At 48.8% G+C, this 16,105-nt stretch overlaps 1 long non-coding RNA gene across 1 annotated transcript; it reads right to left on the bottom strand.

Annotated features, from left to right (window-relative positions):
* Positions 1-4,012: 4,012 nt before the first annotated feature.
* On the bottom strand, positions 4,013-15,253 carry LOC309623565. Its single transcript, XR_014241406.1, has 2 exons — positions 14,494-15,253; positions 4,013-13,673 (listed from the first exon to the last, which is right to left on the bottom strand). It is a non-coding gene; the product is annotated as an uncharacterized lncRNA (long non-coding RNA).
* Positions 15,254-16,105: the final 852 nt, after the last annotated feature.

The raw sequence follows: 16,105 nt of genomic DNA, 5'->3' as shown, positions 1-16,105 counted from the left end.
CCAGAGGGAGTCCAGAAGGACTCACAGGAATAGCTTAGAAAGGAGGGGATGAGCTAGAGATTCCAGTAGAAGAGCCCAGAGAAATACCGGGCTTTGGAGGAATTGACCACAGTTCAGTGTGGCCAGAGGGTAGTGCGTGGTGGGAGCAGTAGAGGTGATGAGTGCAGTAAGAGGCCTCAGACGAAGATGGGGAAAGCCACAGGGGCCTGACAGTGCAGGGCTTTCTTGGTCAAGTTAAAGAATTCAGGCTTTATCTGGAAGGCAGCAGGGAGCCATGGAAGGTTAAGAAGCAGGTTAAGAATCTCATTTGTGCAGTTGAAAGCTCACTCTGCCAGCAGTGTCCAGAAGAGATTGATACCTCCTCTAGAAACACAAGGGCCTTGCCTTGGGATATGCTAGGACTGTTAGGTTACAATAGCAGTGTGGCTTCTCTTCTGTGCCAGCTACTCTGTAAGACACTCTCTCATTTAATCCTGAGATGAGCACTCTTGTTACCCCCATATTCCAGGTAGGAAGCGTGACCTATTCAAAGTCAGACTCCCAACCCCAACTCCCAGTGCAAGCTCTTCATCCCCACTGGACAGGAGCAGCATCTGCTTTCTGATGAAACAGCCAGGTTTGGAGGCCTTTGGTGATTAGTCCCAGACGCTGCTGGTGAACACCACAACCATCCCTGTGATGGGTCCAAGAATTGTTTTCTTTCTCTCTCACCAAGTGGTTTCCCCAGAACTGGATCAGGAACTTAAGATCGAGGAAGATTAGGCCACATTTGAAGCCATGCAGCCCTCCAGTAGTTTCCTTCCTACCCAAAATGCCAGGTTTCTGTCAGCTAACCTGACCCTGTAGCCCCAGCCCTAGCCCCCACCCCAGGGACTCAAATTTTCACCTTCAACTGTTCTGTCTCTCAAACATTCTTTTCTGAAAGCCCTGTGTGTAGTGCCCACTAATCCCTGCCCTCCTGCCCTCATCACTTCCCCGGCTGCCCAGTATACTCACTGTGCCAGGACAGGCCACATCCCATCCAGCCTGCACTCATGCTGGTCCCTCTGCTTTTTCCCCTGTCATGCAAACTCCTACTCATCCTTCAGAGCCCAGTTTAGAAGATTCCTCCTCCTGGCAGTCTCCACTGATTCCACCCTTACAGGCAGTCATTTTTCCCTGAATGAGCCCCTGCAGTAACTATTGGCTTTACATTTCTGGTCCCAGCCAGTTGGTGAGCCCCTTATACAAGACAGAGCGCATATGCTTCTCTGACCTCCAGTGACCAAGCCCAGGACTGTGAGGATCGGAGTAAGTGCTGGGAAACATTTCCTAATGCTTCATCTATCCCCTCCCCTCTTCTCTAAGTCTGTGTCTCCAAAAGACAGAAGAATTATAGCTCAAATTGTGGACTAAATGATTGTGCAAAACCATCCCTAAAAGGATTCAGGGATGTTTGGGGAACACACAAGTCTCTGTGCCAGACAACACTTTCAGAAAGTGTAAGAGAGCCTATAGGATCTGGACTTAGATAGATGTCAGTTCAAATTGCAGCCGGGGCCACTTACCAGCAAGTCCTTTCCTCTCCCTGAGCCTCACAAATGGGGTGGTTGTGCAGATTAAATATGTGAATGTAGACAGGGCCTGCACAGAGCAGCTGCTCACAAGACACCTCCTTCAGATGCGACCAGGCTTCCCAGCCCAACACGTCAGTCTCCCTCCCCCACCCCAAACCTCTCCTTCTCTGGGCACTTGATTTTTCAGATGTACCCTTAGCCTCCAGAGGACCACTTCTGAACGTACTGATTCCCAGGGGAAGAAGGGGAAGTTGAAGAATGCTGGGCTCTGGGGGGATGCAGTCAGAGGAAGGGGGAGGTCTGCAGCCTGTGGCCGGGAGAGTGGCTCTACCTTCTGCCTGCCTAAGGGTTACCATTTTACACCCAACCACCCATCTTCTCCCTGCAAAAAGAGGATATTATCCTATTTTACAGATGAAAACAGAGGCTGAGAAAGAAGCAGTGGCTTATAAAAGGTCCTGCTCTGGCAAGTGATGGGGTGGCTCAGAGTTTATACCCAGCAGTCATTCAATAAACACTAAAAGGAGGTCAGGTAATATAAAGGCAGGGACGAGACTCTGGGGTAAGGGTTTAGTAAAGTGGATGGTCTTCCAATTTTTTTTTTTTTTTGGCCGTGCGGAGCAGCATGAGGGATCTTAGTTCCCCAACCAGGGATCGAACCTGGGCCCCCTGCAGTGGAAGTGCAGAGTCTTAACCACTGGACTGCCCAGTCTTCCACATTTTTTAATCAAGTACCCCTTTAAAGAATTTCAAGAGGGGCTTCCCTGGTGGCACAATGGTTAAGAATCTGCCTGCCAATGCAGGGGACACGGGTTCAAGCCCTGGTCGGGGAAGATCCCACATGCCACGGAGCAACTAAGCCCGTGCGCCACAACTACTGAGCCCACGTGCCACAACTACTGAAGCCCGCGTGCCTAGAGCCCGTGCTCCACGACAAGAGAAGACACCACAACGGGAAGCCCACGCACTGCAACAAAGAGTAGCCCCCGCTCGCTGCAACTAGAGAAAGCCTGCGCGCAGCAACAGAGACCCAACGCAGCCAAAAATAAATAAGTAAATAAATTTATAAGAAAAGAATTTCAAGAGAATATGTATATACCCACTCATCTTTGAAAGTCGGTATCTAATTTTAAGTCATATATTACAAATAATATAATTTTTGGTGTACTATATGTGTGCTTTAAATACATCTTAATCAAAACCTTGGGGCTGTAGATTCAACTCTATCAATTTATAGAAAACGTCTCTCATGTGTCTGAAATGCCAAAACCAGGCCCCATCATCAAATCCCTCAGCCAACTGACTGACTTTTTTTTTAATATAAGAATATGGAATGCTTTATGAATTTGCATATCATCCTTGCACGAAGGCCATGCTAATCTTCTCTGTAGTGTTCCAATTTTAGTATATGTGTTGCTGAAGCAGCACTCAGACTGACTTTCAATCGGAAAAGATTTGACTCCACTTCTCAATTAAAACCAGCATGTTAATATGCATCCCCATGACAACCATCCCCCTGCTGGGTTCTAATTGTAGGACTGACAGACAAGGCCAAAGCCTTGCCCTGAGTTTACTGGGTGAAGTAAGTCCTTGGGAAGCTCTGAGGGCTCTCCAGCACCTTCCTCTCCAGAGGTGCCCATTCAGGGAGATTCATCTGGGTGAGATGTGGCTTTTCTCATCTGGGTGAGATGTGGCTTTTCTCTCATGAGTGGGAAGCCATCTGAAAGAACTAGAGAGAGGTGTTTTCTCAGGCAGAGCAAGGAGTTCAGATGAAAGTTAAAGGTCTGGGAATTTGTACCCTTAACTCCAACTATGCTCGGAACAATCTGGAAAGATTTCACATCAGGTGAAGACCTTAGGCAAAAACCATGACTGGAAAACACGTATCTGTGTAGAACAGGAGGCAGCAACTGTTGGAGAGGGGCTAGGAGGGAGGGCTTTTTTTAAAGGCAGAAGGGACTTGGTCTTGTGTAAACCATTCCACCTCAGGGCCTGTGTTCCTGTGTCTGGAAGATTCCGCTCCCAGCTCTGCCAGGGCTCTTTCCATCTATCAGTTCAAGAGTGCCTCTTCAGACAGGCTCACCTGGCTTCTCCCTCACCTTGAGGACCCCCTGATTGACCCAAGGTCACTCTATTACATCTTCCTGTTGAGGTAACTTATAGCAATTACCATTCTCTGAAATTATCTGATTTTTCCCTACTTATTTCTTTATTTTCTTTTTATTGAGATATAATTCACATACCATGAACTTCGCCCTTCTAAAGTGTACAATCTGGGAATTCCCTGGCGATTCAGTGGTTAGGACTCTGAGCTTCCACCGCAGGGGGCCGGGGTTCAATCCCTGGTCGGGGAACTAAGATCCCACAAGCCATGTGGTGCAGCCAAAAAATAAAATTTAAAAAGTAAAATTAAATGTACAATCCAGTGGTTTCTTTCTTTTTTTTTAATTAATTAAAAAAAGTGGTTTTTTTTTGGCCACACCTTACACTGGTGGGATCTTAGTTCCCAGACCAGGGAGCGAACCCCAGGCCCTTAGCAGTGAGAGGGCAGAGTCCTAACCACTGGACCACCAGGGAATTCCCCAGTGGTTTCTAATATACTCACAAAGTTGTGCAGCCATCACCACTATCTAATTCCAGAGCATTTTCATCACTTAAAGAGAAACCTTGTACCCATTAGCAGTCAGTCATTCCCCATTCTCTCCCTCCCCCCAGGCCCTGACAACCACTCATCTACTCTCTGTCTCTACAGATCTGCCTGTTTTGGCTATGTCATATACATGGAATCATACAGTATGCGGTCTTTTATGTCTGGTTTCTTTCACTGAGCATGATGTTTTCCAGACTCATCCATGTTGTGGCATGTAGCAGTATTGCATTCCTTTTTATGGCTGAATAATACTCCATTCTATGGATATACCACATTTCATTTATCAGTTGATGTTTTGTTTATCAGTGATGGTTTCACTTTGGGGCTACTATGAACAATGTTGCTATGAACATTTGTGTACAAATTTTTTCATGGACAGAGTCCTAACCACTGGACTGCCAGGGAATTCCCCAGTGGTTTCTAATATACTCACAAAGTTGTGCAGCCATCACCACTATCTAATTCCAGAGCATTTTCATCATTTGAAGAGAAACATTGTACCCATTAGCAGTCAGTGTGCATTTCCCTAACAACTAGTGATGTTGAGCACATTTTCTTGTGTTTATTGGCCATTTGTATATCTTCTTTTAAGACATGTCTATCCAGGGACTTCCTTGGTGGCACAGTGGTTAAGAATCTGCCTGCCAACGCAGGGGACACAGAATCGAGCCCCGGTCCAGGAATATCCCACATGCCGTGGAGCAACTAAGCCGGTGCGCCACAACTACTGAGCCCACGCATCACAACTACTGAAGCCCGCGCACCTAGAGCCAGAGCTCTGCAACAAGAGAAGCCGCCACAATGAGAAGCACGTGCACCGCAATGAAGAGTAGGCCCCGCTTGCTGCAACTAGAGGAAGCCCACGTGCAGCAACAAAGACCCAACCGCAGCCAAAAAAAATTAATTAATTTAAAAAAAAGACATGTCTATCCAGATTCTTTGCACATTTTTTGATCTTTTATTATTATCTTTTAAACAGAACCCATTTTAAAAAAAATTTTGGCTGTGTTGGGTCTTGGTTGCGGCATGAGGGATCTTTGTTGCAGCTTGTGGGATCCTCTGCTGCAGAGCACGGGCTCCTCTTTGCCGTGCGCAGGCTTCTCTCTAGTTGTGGCCTGTGTGCTCAGTAGCTGCGGCACGTGGGCTGAGTTGCCCCACCGCATGTGGGATCTTAGTTCCCTGATCAGGGATCAAACCCACATCCCTTGCACTGGAAGGCGGATTCTTAACCACTGGATCACCAGGGAAGTCCCCTCTTTGTGCATTTTTAAAATTGGGTAATGTCTTTTTTGGTTGTTGAGTTATAAGGATGCTTTACGTATTGTGGATACAAGTCCTTTTTGGATATAAGATTTACAAATATTTTTTCCCATTCTGTAGGTTGTGTTTTCACTTTCTTGATAGTATCCTTTGAAATACAAAGGCTTTTAATTTTGATTAAGTCCAATTTATCTATTTTTTTCTTTTGTTGCCGTGCTTTTGGTAATATCTTAGAAACCATTGCTTAACCCAGGTCATGAAAATTTATCCCTATGCTTTCTCCTTAAACTTTTATAGTTTTAGCCCTTACATTTAGGACTTTGGTCTATTTTGAGTTAATTTACTATAGTGTGAGGTAGGGATCCAACTTCATTCTTTTGCATGTGGATATCCAGTTGTTCCAGCACCATTTTTTTAAGAGACCATCTCTTCCTCTTGAATAATGGTCTTGGCACCCTTGTCGAAAAATCAATTGACCATAGAAGCATGGGTTTCTTTTTTAATTCTCAATCTATTCCATTGATCAATAGATCTATCTTTATGCCAGTACTACAAAGTCTTTTCTTTTTTTTTATGGAGAGGCATTTTATTTTAAATATAGCAGTGTGTACATGTCAATCCCAAACCCCCAATATATCCCTCCCCCCAACTTACAAAGTCTTAATTGCCTGATTTTTTTTTTTTTTTGGTCCACACCTCCATCTTTCTCACTGTCTAGAATGGAAGTACCAAGAAGTTAGGACTTGTTCACTGCTGTGTTCCCAATGCCCAGAACAAGGCCTGGTGCAGAGTAGATGCTTGATAAATATTTGTGGATTGAATGAATAAATCCTCAAATAAGTACAATGCTTTTGGGAAGAAGCCAGTTGAGAGGGGAAAGTTGAGGGTACAATAATGAGAAGTCACTGAGGTCAAGGAGGTGCAGGGTGTATGAATGGGGTCATAGGTGGATGGATGGGCCACAGAGCAGAGGACACGTAGGGAAAGGCAAGGGGCCTCAGCTATGTTTTACGTGGGAAGCGAAGGAAACTGAGAGAGGTCCCACCCAGTACCTCTGTTTTCTCCAGAGATAGGAAGTGAGAGGGAAGGGAGAGGCTGCAGGCTCAAGGAAGCTGAGGACAGCTGAGTGACCTTGGGTCTGGAGCCCAGGCTTGGGCCTAACCAGTGGGCACCCTCCACTCATGATTGGATCCCCTCCAGGGTTCTAAGGTGAAAAGGTTATCAGATGAAAGGTCAAGGGGGGAAGTGCTAGAGAGGGTGCATGTGAAGTTGGCCTTGGGCCCCAGGCTGGCAGAGGCAGGGGAGAAGCCATAGCACAGGGCCCCTGACCACAGGCAACATTTTCTGAAGAGAATGCCAGGGAGTTTCCAGAGGAGTTAGTGATAAGACAGGACCAATGAGATGAACAACTAAGGCATGACAGTCAACAAAAGCGCTTCCCTGCTCCCGCAAATCCTGGGCCCCTTGTCTGGAGAGTCAGTTGATGTGTCTAGAGTTCATAATAAGCCCCAGGGATACTTGCAGAGGCCTTAAATAATAGGGCATCTCAGGGTTTGTATAGTAGCCAATGGGAGGATGCAGGTGATTTCAGAAGGCCTATCTAATTAGTCATATTAATGAGCCTAAGGCAATTAAGAGACCAGAGAGGAGGAGCTGAGGGGGCCTCAAGGTAGTGGCATCTCTAGCCCCGCCCAGGGAGGGGACCCTGGGGGACAGCCAGGTGACTTAGGGATATGATAGGCCCTGGATCTCCAGGCTGGGCAGGGACTGAAGCTAACAGTAAGAGAGAGGCCCTTGCTGCCTTCTGCATCCCAGGTCTGTGGCAACAAGGGGTCTGAAATGCCCTCGGAACACCTAGTCACATGCTTCCACTGTGCTGACACCAGCTCCTCACTGTGGCCTAGAACACCATGCAAGGTGTGGACCTGCCTGCAAGTCCAGGCTCATTGTCTACCCTGTTCCCCTGCCTCTCCACCCTTCAGCCATACTGGCCTCCTTTGGTTTCTGGATGCAGAAGACTTTGCCCTGTTAGCCCTAGCCCTCTCCATAGTTCTGTGTAGTGGATATTCAGTGTGCCAGCTGCCTGTGCTGGTGCCCAAGAGGTAGCACACAGTGAAGTTATGGGTACGGCCTCTGGCCCAGAAGCCTCGCTTGAACCACTGCTCTACCGCTTAACAGCTGTGTGAACTTAAGCAAGTAATAGAACCTCTCTGTGCCTGTGTGTCCTCTGTCAAGTGATGTTGTTGAAATGTTAATGTGAGCTTCACATAGTGTCTAGCACATGGTGAGTCCTGCAGTTGTTACAGTCATGATTATTGTTCTCACGAGGCTCAGAGAGGTCAAGATCTGCCTGAGCTCACAGAGCTGGTACTTGGCAGTTTTCTAAGATGTTTTTTTCCAGTACATCACTGTTGCATTATGAATATCCCCAGCTAACTGCTGATATTTTCCGTGCTATATATTCCATGATTTTGTATATTCTGTCCCACTACTGTTTCTGTAGGTTAAATTTACCCTTGTCAGACCAAGTGAAGGGATAATGGAGTTGGAAGACTAAAAAGGCATACAGGCACATTCCCGTGGACAAGCAGTTTACATTCTAATAAGAGAAGAGGAATAAAAAATAGCCTTAACACAAGGTCATGTGTAATGAGGATTGTGAATTCCTGAAAGGTAGGAATATCAACAATCATAAAAAATATAACCAATGTTTTTGGGAGCTCACGGTGTACAGGCACTGGGCTTTACAATCCTCACAAAAACACCTCAGTAGGCATTAAGAATCCCATTTTACAGATGGGCCTCAGCAATGTTAAACACCTGTCGTAGGTCACATGATAACTGGAACTTGGGTCTGTCTTCCGCCAAATCACCACTTTGGACCAGTCAAGGCAGTGGTACAGGGATGAACATAGCGCGGCTTAGCCGCAGTAGCTGGCAGGAGAGAAGGAGATTTAGCAAAAAGGACTTGGGGTCGTAGCAGCCGGATAGGCAGGAACCGGGCGGGGTTGGGGGAGGCCGGGCCTCAGCTTCTAAGTTCCGCAGAGGTTGAGAACGGCTGTACCCACGCCACCCGCACAGCCCCGGAGTCCCACAACAGCTCATCTTCCGCCCTGCACCACACGTGGGTCCTCATTCCTGGGAGAGCGCCTCTGATTGGCTGGCTCTGTCAGGTGGCTCCCGCGGGCCAATCAGCAGGAGGCAAGGAGGTGGGCTGGGCGATCTGCTCTGCCTGCGTGGAGCCTCAGAAAAGGATGTCTTATGCGTGAGGCCGCGCTGGGAAAAGGCTGTCGATGTCTGGCATGCCCCAGTTCCAGCCAGCGGTTGCCCTTTACGCCTATTTATCAAAATTTGCCACTAGCCCTGCCCCATCGCTCAGAGATACAAAAGAAGACTAGACCAGCCTTCCTCTTGGGCTTTGGGTCCCGCCCTAATGCTTCCTCCCGCTTTTGTGCATCTTTCTCCTTTCGCTCCCCTGGAGCTCCAAGCCTTCCTGTCTTTTTGCTCCTTCAGGCAGCCCACAAATCGTGTAGTCTCTTCCCCTGTTAAGAGAAAGATTTCAACGCCTCTACAGCCAGGCTCTGCCTCTTTTCCCCTCCACTGACCCTGGCCTCCCTTTCTCATCTCCCTCCTCATCCCACTTAAGTCTGGCTTCAGATCACCAGCAGTCCCACTCTGGCCAAAACCGGTGGTATTTCATAATCTTTGTTGCTCCACTTTGCAGCATTTGACTCTGTTGACCCTATTGGAACCGACAAGATTTCCTGGAGCTCCCACTCTTGTCTGGTCCCTTCCTACCTCTTTCCTAAGCCCTTCTCTGTGCCGCCCCATCATGGGCATGCCTCCCCTTTTTCCTGTCTTTGCTGATTGTTTACCCAGACTCCCTGAGGGATCTCGTCTGGTCACTGGCACCTCCTAAATGCCAGTAATTTCTGAGCCTCAGTCTCTAGCTTGGATTTGTCCTGTAGCTCCAAACTTGCTACCTGAATGTCTCACTGGTACCTAAGGCTGAAGGTAGGTGTTTCATTCAATAAATATTTGTTAAGCTGAGGGCTCATTTACAGTATAAATATTTAAAAACATATCTTTACATATAAAATAAATATGTAAGTATTTACTGCTGTGTGCCAAAAGCTTGGGAGTACTGTGTCACCTGTAACCAGCACACAGTGGGTTCTTCATTACTGTGTGCTGAATTCATGTAGGAATGAATGTTGGCATAGTGCCTGGCACAAAGGAGGTGCTCAGTGTTACTTGCCTCATCCCTCAGCCCAGATCCTCTCTATGCCAGGGATGGGAACTGTCCCATCACCTCACCTTCAATGCAAAAGCTACATAAGTGAGATAAACAAGGTAAACAAGAAAAAGCTGAAGTGACAGTCCTCCTTGTCCTGTCTAATATTCTACTCCCAGGGCAGTCTACTCCACAAAGGCAGCACTGCTCAGTGATGGGGCAGGAGAGAGAACCTGGAGCTGCCATTCTAGGACAGGCAGATGCTGCAGGCCGACTGGGAGACTTACAGACCAGAGTTCAAATCCTGATCGGGTGATCATATGGGTCCTACTGGACTTCTGTGAGCCCACATTTCCACCTGTAAGTTGGAGATATGAATAGACTCTACCTCATAGAGATTTGTAGGGATTTTCCCAGAGCTCTTAGAGGCACCTAGCAGGCATTGGTACTTAGCTATTGTTTTGACTGAGAGACAGCAGGTAAAGATGATTTTCCCAGTGGTGCACTATCGCCACCGTGTGACGAGATGGGAAATTACATAAGGGAGGTTCTTTGGCCTGAAAAGGGCTACCTAGACTTGGGCTTTCTGAAACCTGAGAATTTGCTCCCGGCTGCCAGTGCTCTGCTGTCTAGGCTCCCTCAGGCCTCCAGTGTCAGTGCTATCACCTGTGGAGGAGAAATCATCCCACCCAGGTTTAGGGCACTGGCTGTGCCTTTTCTAACTGTAGAACTTTTGGTGGTTCTGCACTGTGTCATTCAAGCCTTTTCAGAGCTGGTACCCTTGACACCTGCTCTGTGCTTGGAAATCAGGGCCATCTAGCTCCAGACCTGACTCGAGATGCTCCCTCTGTTTTCTCCTCCCTACCCATCTCTCCTGAGCTCCCTTTGTCCTCCCCCTGATTCGGGACCCTGAAGTACATTTCCCCAGGAAGCGTGTTAAGTTCCTGCGACTGTATTCACGTGAACAGCAACCATGTATTGATCACCTGCTGTGTGTCTGGTGCTGTGCTGGACCCCTTATGGGCATTTATTCCGTATACTCTTCACAAATCCTGCTAGGCAGTTTGCTATGATTGCCCCTATTTTGTAGAAGAGGACACTGAAGCAGAGAAAGGTAAAGTGACCCACCCAAAGTCGCACAGCCATCAGGGGACAGAGCCCTGCCTATAACTGCTAGGACACCTAGTATGGTGGAGAAGGCAGACAGACCTCACTTCAAATCCCACCTCTGTTGCTCACTACTGACTTCCCAACTTTGAGCTCAAGCATCCTGTCTTCCTCTAAATGAGATGGCAGCCCCCACAAGGCATAGGTGCTGGCTCCACGGGGCAGGCAGTGTTTGGGGACATAACACCAGGGATGAGAAGTGGGGAGGGTATCACGGCTGGCAGTCAGAGCTGGTATGGAACACAACTGGGGTAAGTTGGGGTCCCATTAGGGAGGCTGGAATCAATGACTGGGAGCCCCAGCTCAGGACCTGGCCAGCAAAAAGTAGGGGCTCAGGGGTCCAAGCTCCCATCAACTATCACCTATGTAGCCCCTGCCTGTTCTCCTAACACCCACCCTAGCCTTTCCAGTGCCTTTCCCACTGGGCAACCTCGTGTTGGCCTTTCCAAACACACATCTGATCGTGTCCTTTGCTGCTGAAGATCTTGTCCTCCCACTGCTCACTGGGGACTCAGCCCCTCACCACTGCCCGTGAGCCATGTGTGGTCAGTTGCTATAGCCCTACCAGCTCTGTCACCTTCTCTGGTCTCTGGCCCTTCCCATCTCCTCGAAGCCACCTTAGACCTTTGCAAATGCTGTTCCCATAGACTGAAACACTCTTCCCTCCTCTCTTTGCGTAGTTAATGTGGAGGTGCTGGAAGGTCTAAGGGTTGGGGAGAGGAATGGAGAATTTGAGACCTGAAAGAGGAGTAGAGTTTGGAAAACTGGTAGGGAAGAGAGAACAACCTGTGTAAAGGGATGGAGCTGCATGTGTTGGGGGAGGGGGACAGGTAGGGATTGAAGCTAATAGGAACAAGGCATGCCTAAGGCCAGGGTCAAATCCTTATGTGCTGTGCTAAAGAGCTTGGACCCCAGTTCCGAGGGCAGTGGGAGGGTTTTGAGCAGGGGTGGTTACAGCAGTTCCCCTGGGTAGGGTAGAGAGGGCATATCAGCACCGCTCTGAAAAATGGAGCACCCAGAACTGAACAGTCCTCCAGGAATGACGTGATCACCAGCAAGGAAAGACATCTCTTCACAGGATCCCCACCTAAAACCTCTATGGGTACAGTCTAAGGCCCCAGCCACACCCAACACGAGGCTGAAGCGGGATGCTACATTTCTTGTGGCCTCCAGGAGGTGGCACCATCACCCCAGCGTGTCCCCTCCACCCTGTTCCCTGCTCTGGAGACCCCTCCCAGGGTGCAGAGACCAAAGAGGAAAGAAGAGGTGAGTGAGGGAAGGAGAGGAGGAGGCCAAGGGCCCAAGGGGTGGTTGGGATGCAAGTCACAGGACGGGGGAGTTGGGGTGGTACTGGCTCCCATTTGATTTTTTTCAGGGTCAAGCAGGTTACATCATTCTGACTTAGATTTTCACCATTGTGTGCCTCACCCTCTTCCATGCAGCCCATCGTCAGGCCCCTGAAACACTCACAGGGACCCAGCCTGTTTACCCAGCTCCTGGCCATTGCCCAAGAACCTCCAAGTTCTTGACCACCTTCCTCTCCCCCCGGCCACCATTAGCAAGCCCTCTTATTCTAAAGACATCCTTCAATTTTCACTTCTTTCCATCGCCTGGCCACCATGGGGGCCTGCAATGTGGCTGTGCAGGACGGTGCTGGTCCCAGGCCAGAGGATGGGAGGGGAAATGGACAGTCCCTCTGTGGATGCTCTGGGACTCATTACTTCCATCACCTTGGGAGACCACATGTGTCCTTTGGGGGTGCTGTCCCAGTTTCCAGCTCTAACCAGACACTAAAAGAGTCCCCTCGCCCATCTCCCCACATCTGCGCTAGTAGCCCCTCACTCTCTGGTCTCTTCACTCCTCTGGGAGTGAAATCCGAAGCCTGCAAGGCTCTCTGTGGTGTGGCCTCATCCGGCAGCATGTCCTCCCTAACTCTGTGTGTGCTCTGTCCACTGGCCGAACTGGAGTGGCTCAGATTCTCCCCACTCCTGCCTGCCTCCAGACCTCTGTGAAGACAGTTCCCTCTGCCTGGAATGCTTTTCTGCCCAGTCATCACAAGGCCAAGTGCTCCCCTCCCTCAACTCACATATCACTTCCTTGTGGAGCCCTTCCCTGGGTCGGATCAGGATCAGTCCCCATGGTAGACATTCACAGCTGCAGCCAATCGATCTTCAGAGTCTGTGTTAATTATAGTCAGCGCTTTCCTGGGTGTTTATTTAATGTCTGTCCCCACCTCTAGATTTCCAGCTCCTCAGGGCAGGGGCTTGTCTTCATCACAGGGTATAACCACCGACTAGAATGGCACCTGGTATATAGTAGGTGCTCAATAAACGTTTGTTGATTTACTGTGCCTTCCGGCCCTCTTCTGTGGTTTCTTCTTCAACTTGGTCACCCACGTCACCTCCTCTGGAAAGCATCACTGACCCCTGCCCTGGGTGTACGTTGCTCCTGGGCTTCATTCCTGGGCTTCATTCCTTTGTTTGCTTTTCAATTCCCTTTGGGCCTCATTCCCCACTCTTATCTCCCTGCGCCCCAGGCAGCCGTGCTAATGGTTTTGTGTGTGTTCTTGTAACATGTGTGTTCTCTGTGTCATTTGTGTGTGTTCTCTGTCTCATTTCTTTTGTGCAAATGGCTTTATGCTTTTGAGCTCACTACATTTCTTACCCTTTCCACTCAGCACTAGGCTTCTGAGGTCCCTTCACATGGCTGTGCATCCACTGGGTCCTCTGCACGTGTAATCCATCCATCTCCCAGTGATGGACTCCAGATTGCCTCCAACCCCTCCTCCAAACTTCCCCATGTGGTCCTGTGTGAGGATTTGGGGAAGGGGGTGGTATATATTCAGGGAAAAATTGCTAGATCATAGAACATTCGTTTATATAATTAGCTGAAAGCTCCCAGGTGGCTCTGGGATAGCTGCACCCACAGTCCAGGTGGGCCCCCCATATCCCTGTCAACACCTGGCATTCTCTAGCTTGCTAACTTTTGCCAGTCTGATAAGTGCAAAGTGAGAGCATCTCTTGCATAATTCTTGAGTTTTAGGGTCTCTTCATAAGCTTGCTAACCTCTGATTTCCTTGTCATTCAATCACCTCATCATACCCTCACCATAGCATTTTTTTTTTTTTTTAAATTTTTGGCCACACCGCATGGCCACCGGGATCTTAGTTCTCTGACCAGGGATCGAACCTGGTCAGTGGAACCACAGAGTCTTAACCGCTGGACCACCTGGGAAGTCCCTGTAGTATTTTGAGGTGTCTTTTCCTTGTGGATTTGCAGGCCCTCCTTAGATGCCCCATGCTGTCCTGACACAGCGTGGGAGAATGCTGGCTTACAGGCAGACACCCTGAGCCTAGGTGCTGTAAGGGCAGTGATGGTCCTGAGCCCTCTTGGGGTTCCCAGCCCCACATCAGAGGGTGAGAGGAGGGTCGACCATCCCTTGGTGGATACTGTAGGGCTCATCACTGTGGTCCAAGACTATGTGTGTATTTTGGGGGGCACTGTCTTAGCTCCTAAAGGGGCTGGGAAGCCTCTTTGAGATCAGCTCACCAGCCTGGAATTTAAATTTTGAATCTGAGAAATTTATTCAACACGTATTCATTCCGTGAACATTTAGGGAGCACTTACCATGCGCCAGACCCCGTTGACGACATTCAGGTACAACTGTGAACGGGACAGTCGGCTTCTCAGAGCTCGCCTTCTAGTGAGGTGGCAGCTAGTAAAGAGTGAGCAAATAAGATAATTACAGAAGAAAACAAACAAGGGGCTAAAATATGGAATAACAGAGGGGGGTACTTTGGCCAGAGCAGTCAGGAGAGTCCACTCTTAGGAGATGACTTTCATTCTTTTTTTTTTTTAATAATTTATATCACTTTTAAAAATATTTATTTATTTTTATTTTATTTATTTTTGGCTGCGTTGGGTCTTTGTTGCTGCGCGTGGGCTTTCTCTGGTTGCGGCGAGCGGGGCTACTCTTCGTTGCAGTGCACGGGCTTCTCATCGCGGTGGCTTCTCTTGTTGCGAAGCACGAGCTCTAGGCATGCAAGCTTCAGTAGTTGCGGCACACGGGCTCAGTAGTTGTGGCTCTCAGGCTCTAGAGCGCAGGCTCCGTAGTTGTGGTGCATAGGCTTAGTTGCTCTGCAGCATGTGGGATTTTCCCGGACCAGGGCTCGAACCCGTGTCCCCTGCATTGGCAGGCGGATTCTCAACCACTGTGCCACCAGGGAAGCCCTATATCACTTTTTTGTGTTTGACTTTTTAAAAAAGTTTGTTTATTATTTATTTATTTATTTTTGGCTGTGTCGGGTCTTAGTTGCGGCACGCAGGATCTTCGATGAGGCATGCGGAATATTTCGTTGCAGTGTGCGAGCTCTTCGTTGAGGCATGCAGGCTTCTCTCTAGTTGTGGCATGCAGGTTTTCTCTTCTCTAGCTGTGGCGCACAGGCTCCAGGGCATGTGAGCTCTGTAGCTGTGGCACACAGGCTCTCCAGTTAAGGTTCAAGAGCTCAGTAGTTGTGGCGCGCAGGGTAAGTTGCCCCACGGCATGTGGGATCTTAGTTCCCTGACCAGGGATCAAACCCGCGTCCCCTGCATTGGAAGACGGATTCTTTACCACTGGACCACCAGCGAAGTCCTGATGACCTTTGTTCTGACAGCCAGCCAGAAGCACCAGTGGACTAGCATTCCAAGCAGAGACCCGCAAGTAAAAGGCCCTGAGGTTCTCATGAACTTGGGGTGGTGGAAAAACAGAAAGAAGTTCACTGGAGCTGGAGAATCGATGGGGGAGGGGTATGCGAGGAGTTTGGGGAGTGGGCAGGGGTCAGTTCAGGCTTCGTCCCGTGGGCCTGGGTTCAGCCTGGGCTGGTGTGTGAAGTGGCAAGAGGACAGTGTGGCTGTGTAGGAGGGCGCTGGGCCCTGGAAGCTCTGAAACTGGCTCTGGGGCAGCCTGAGGTTTGGGCCAGGCAGCCTTGGAAACTGGTGTGTACTCAGAGGGGATACTTTTCTTCTCTGGTATTTTCTCTTTTCTTTTCTCTTAATTAATTTATTTTTTTGGCTACGCCGTGCAACTTGTGGGATATTAGTTCCCCAACCAGGGATTGAAACTGGGCCCACAGCAGTGAAAGCACAGAGTCCTAACCACAGGACTGCCAGGGAATTCCCTCTTTTCTTTTTTTTTCAAAAAAATTTCAATTTTCAATTTTTGTAAATAAATAATACACATATCAGGTACAAAAATCAA

Source organism: Balaenoptera borealis, assembly GCF_965194805.1.
Source record: "Balaenoptera borealis genome assembly, chromosome: 2".
NCBI lineage: Eukaryota > Metazoa > Chordata > Mammalia > Artiodactyla > Balaenopteridae > Balaenoptera > Balaenoptera borealis.
The sequence above is the reverse complement of the archived record's forward strand: the minus strand, read 5'-3'. Positions and strand labels throughout refer to the sequence as shown.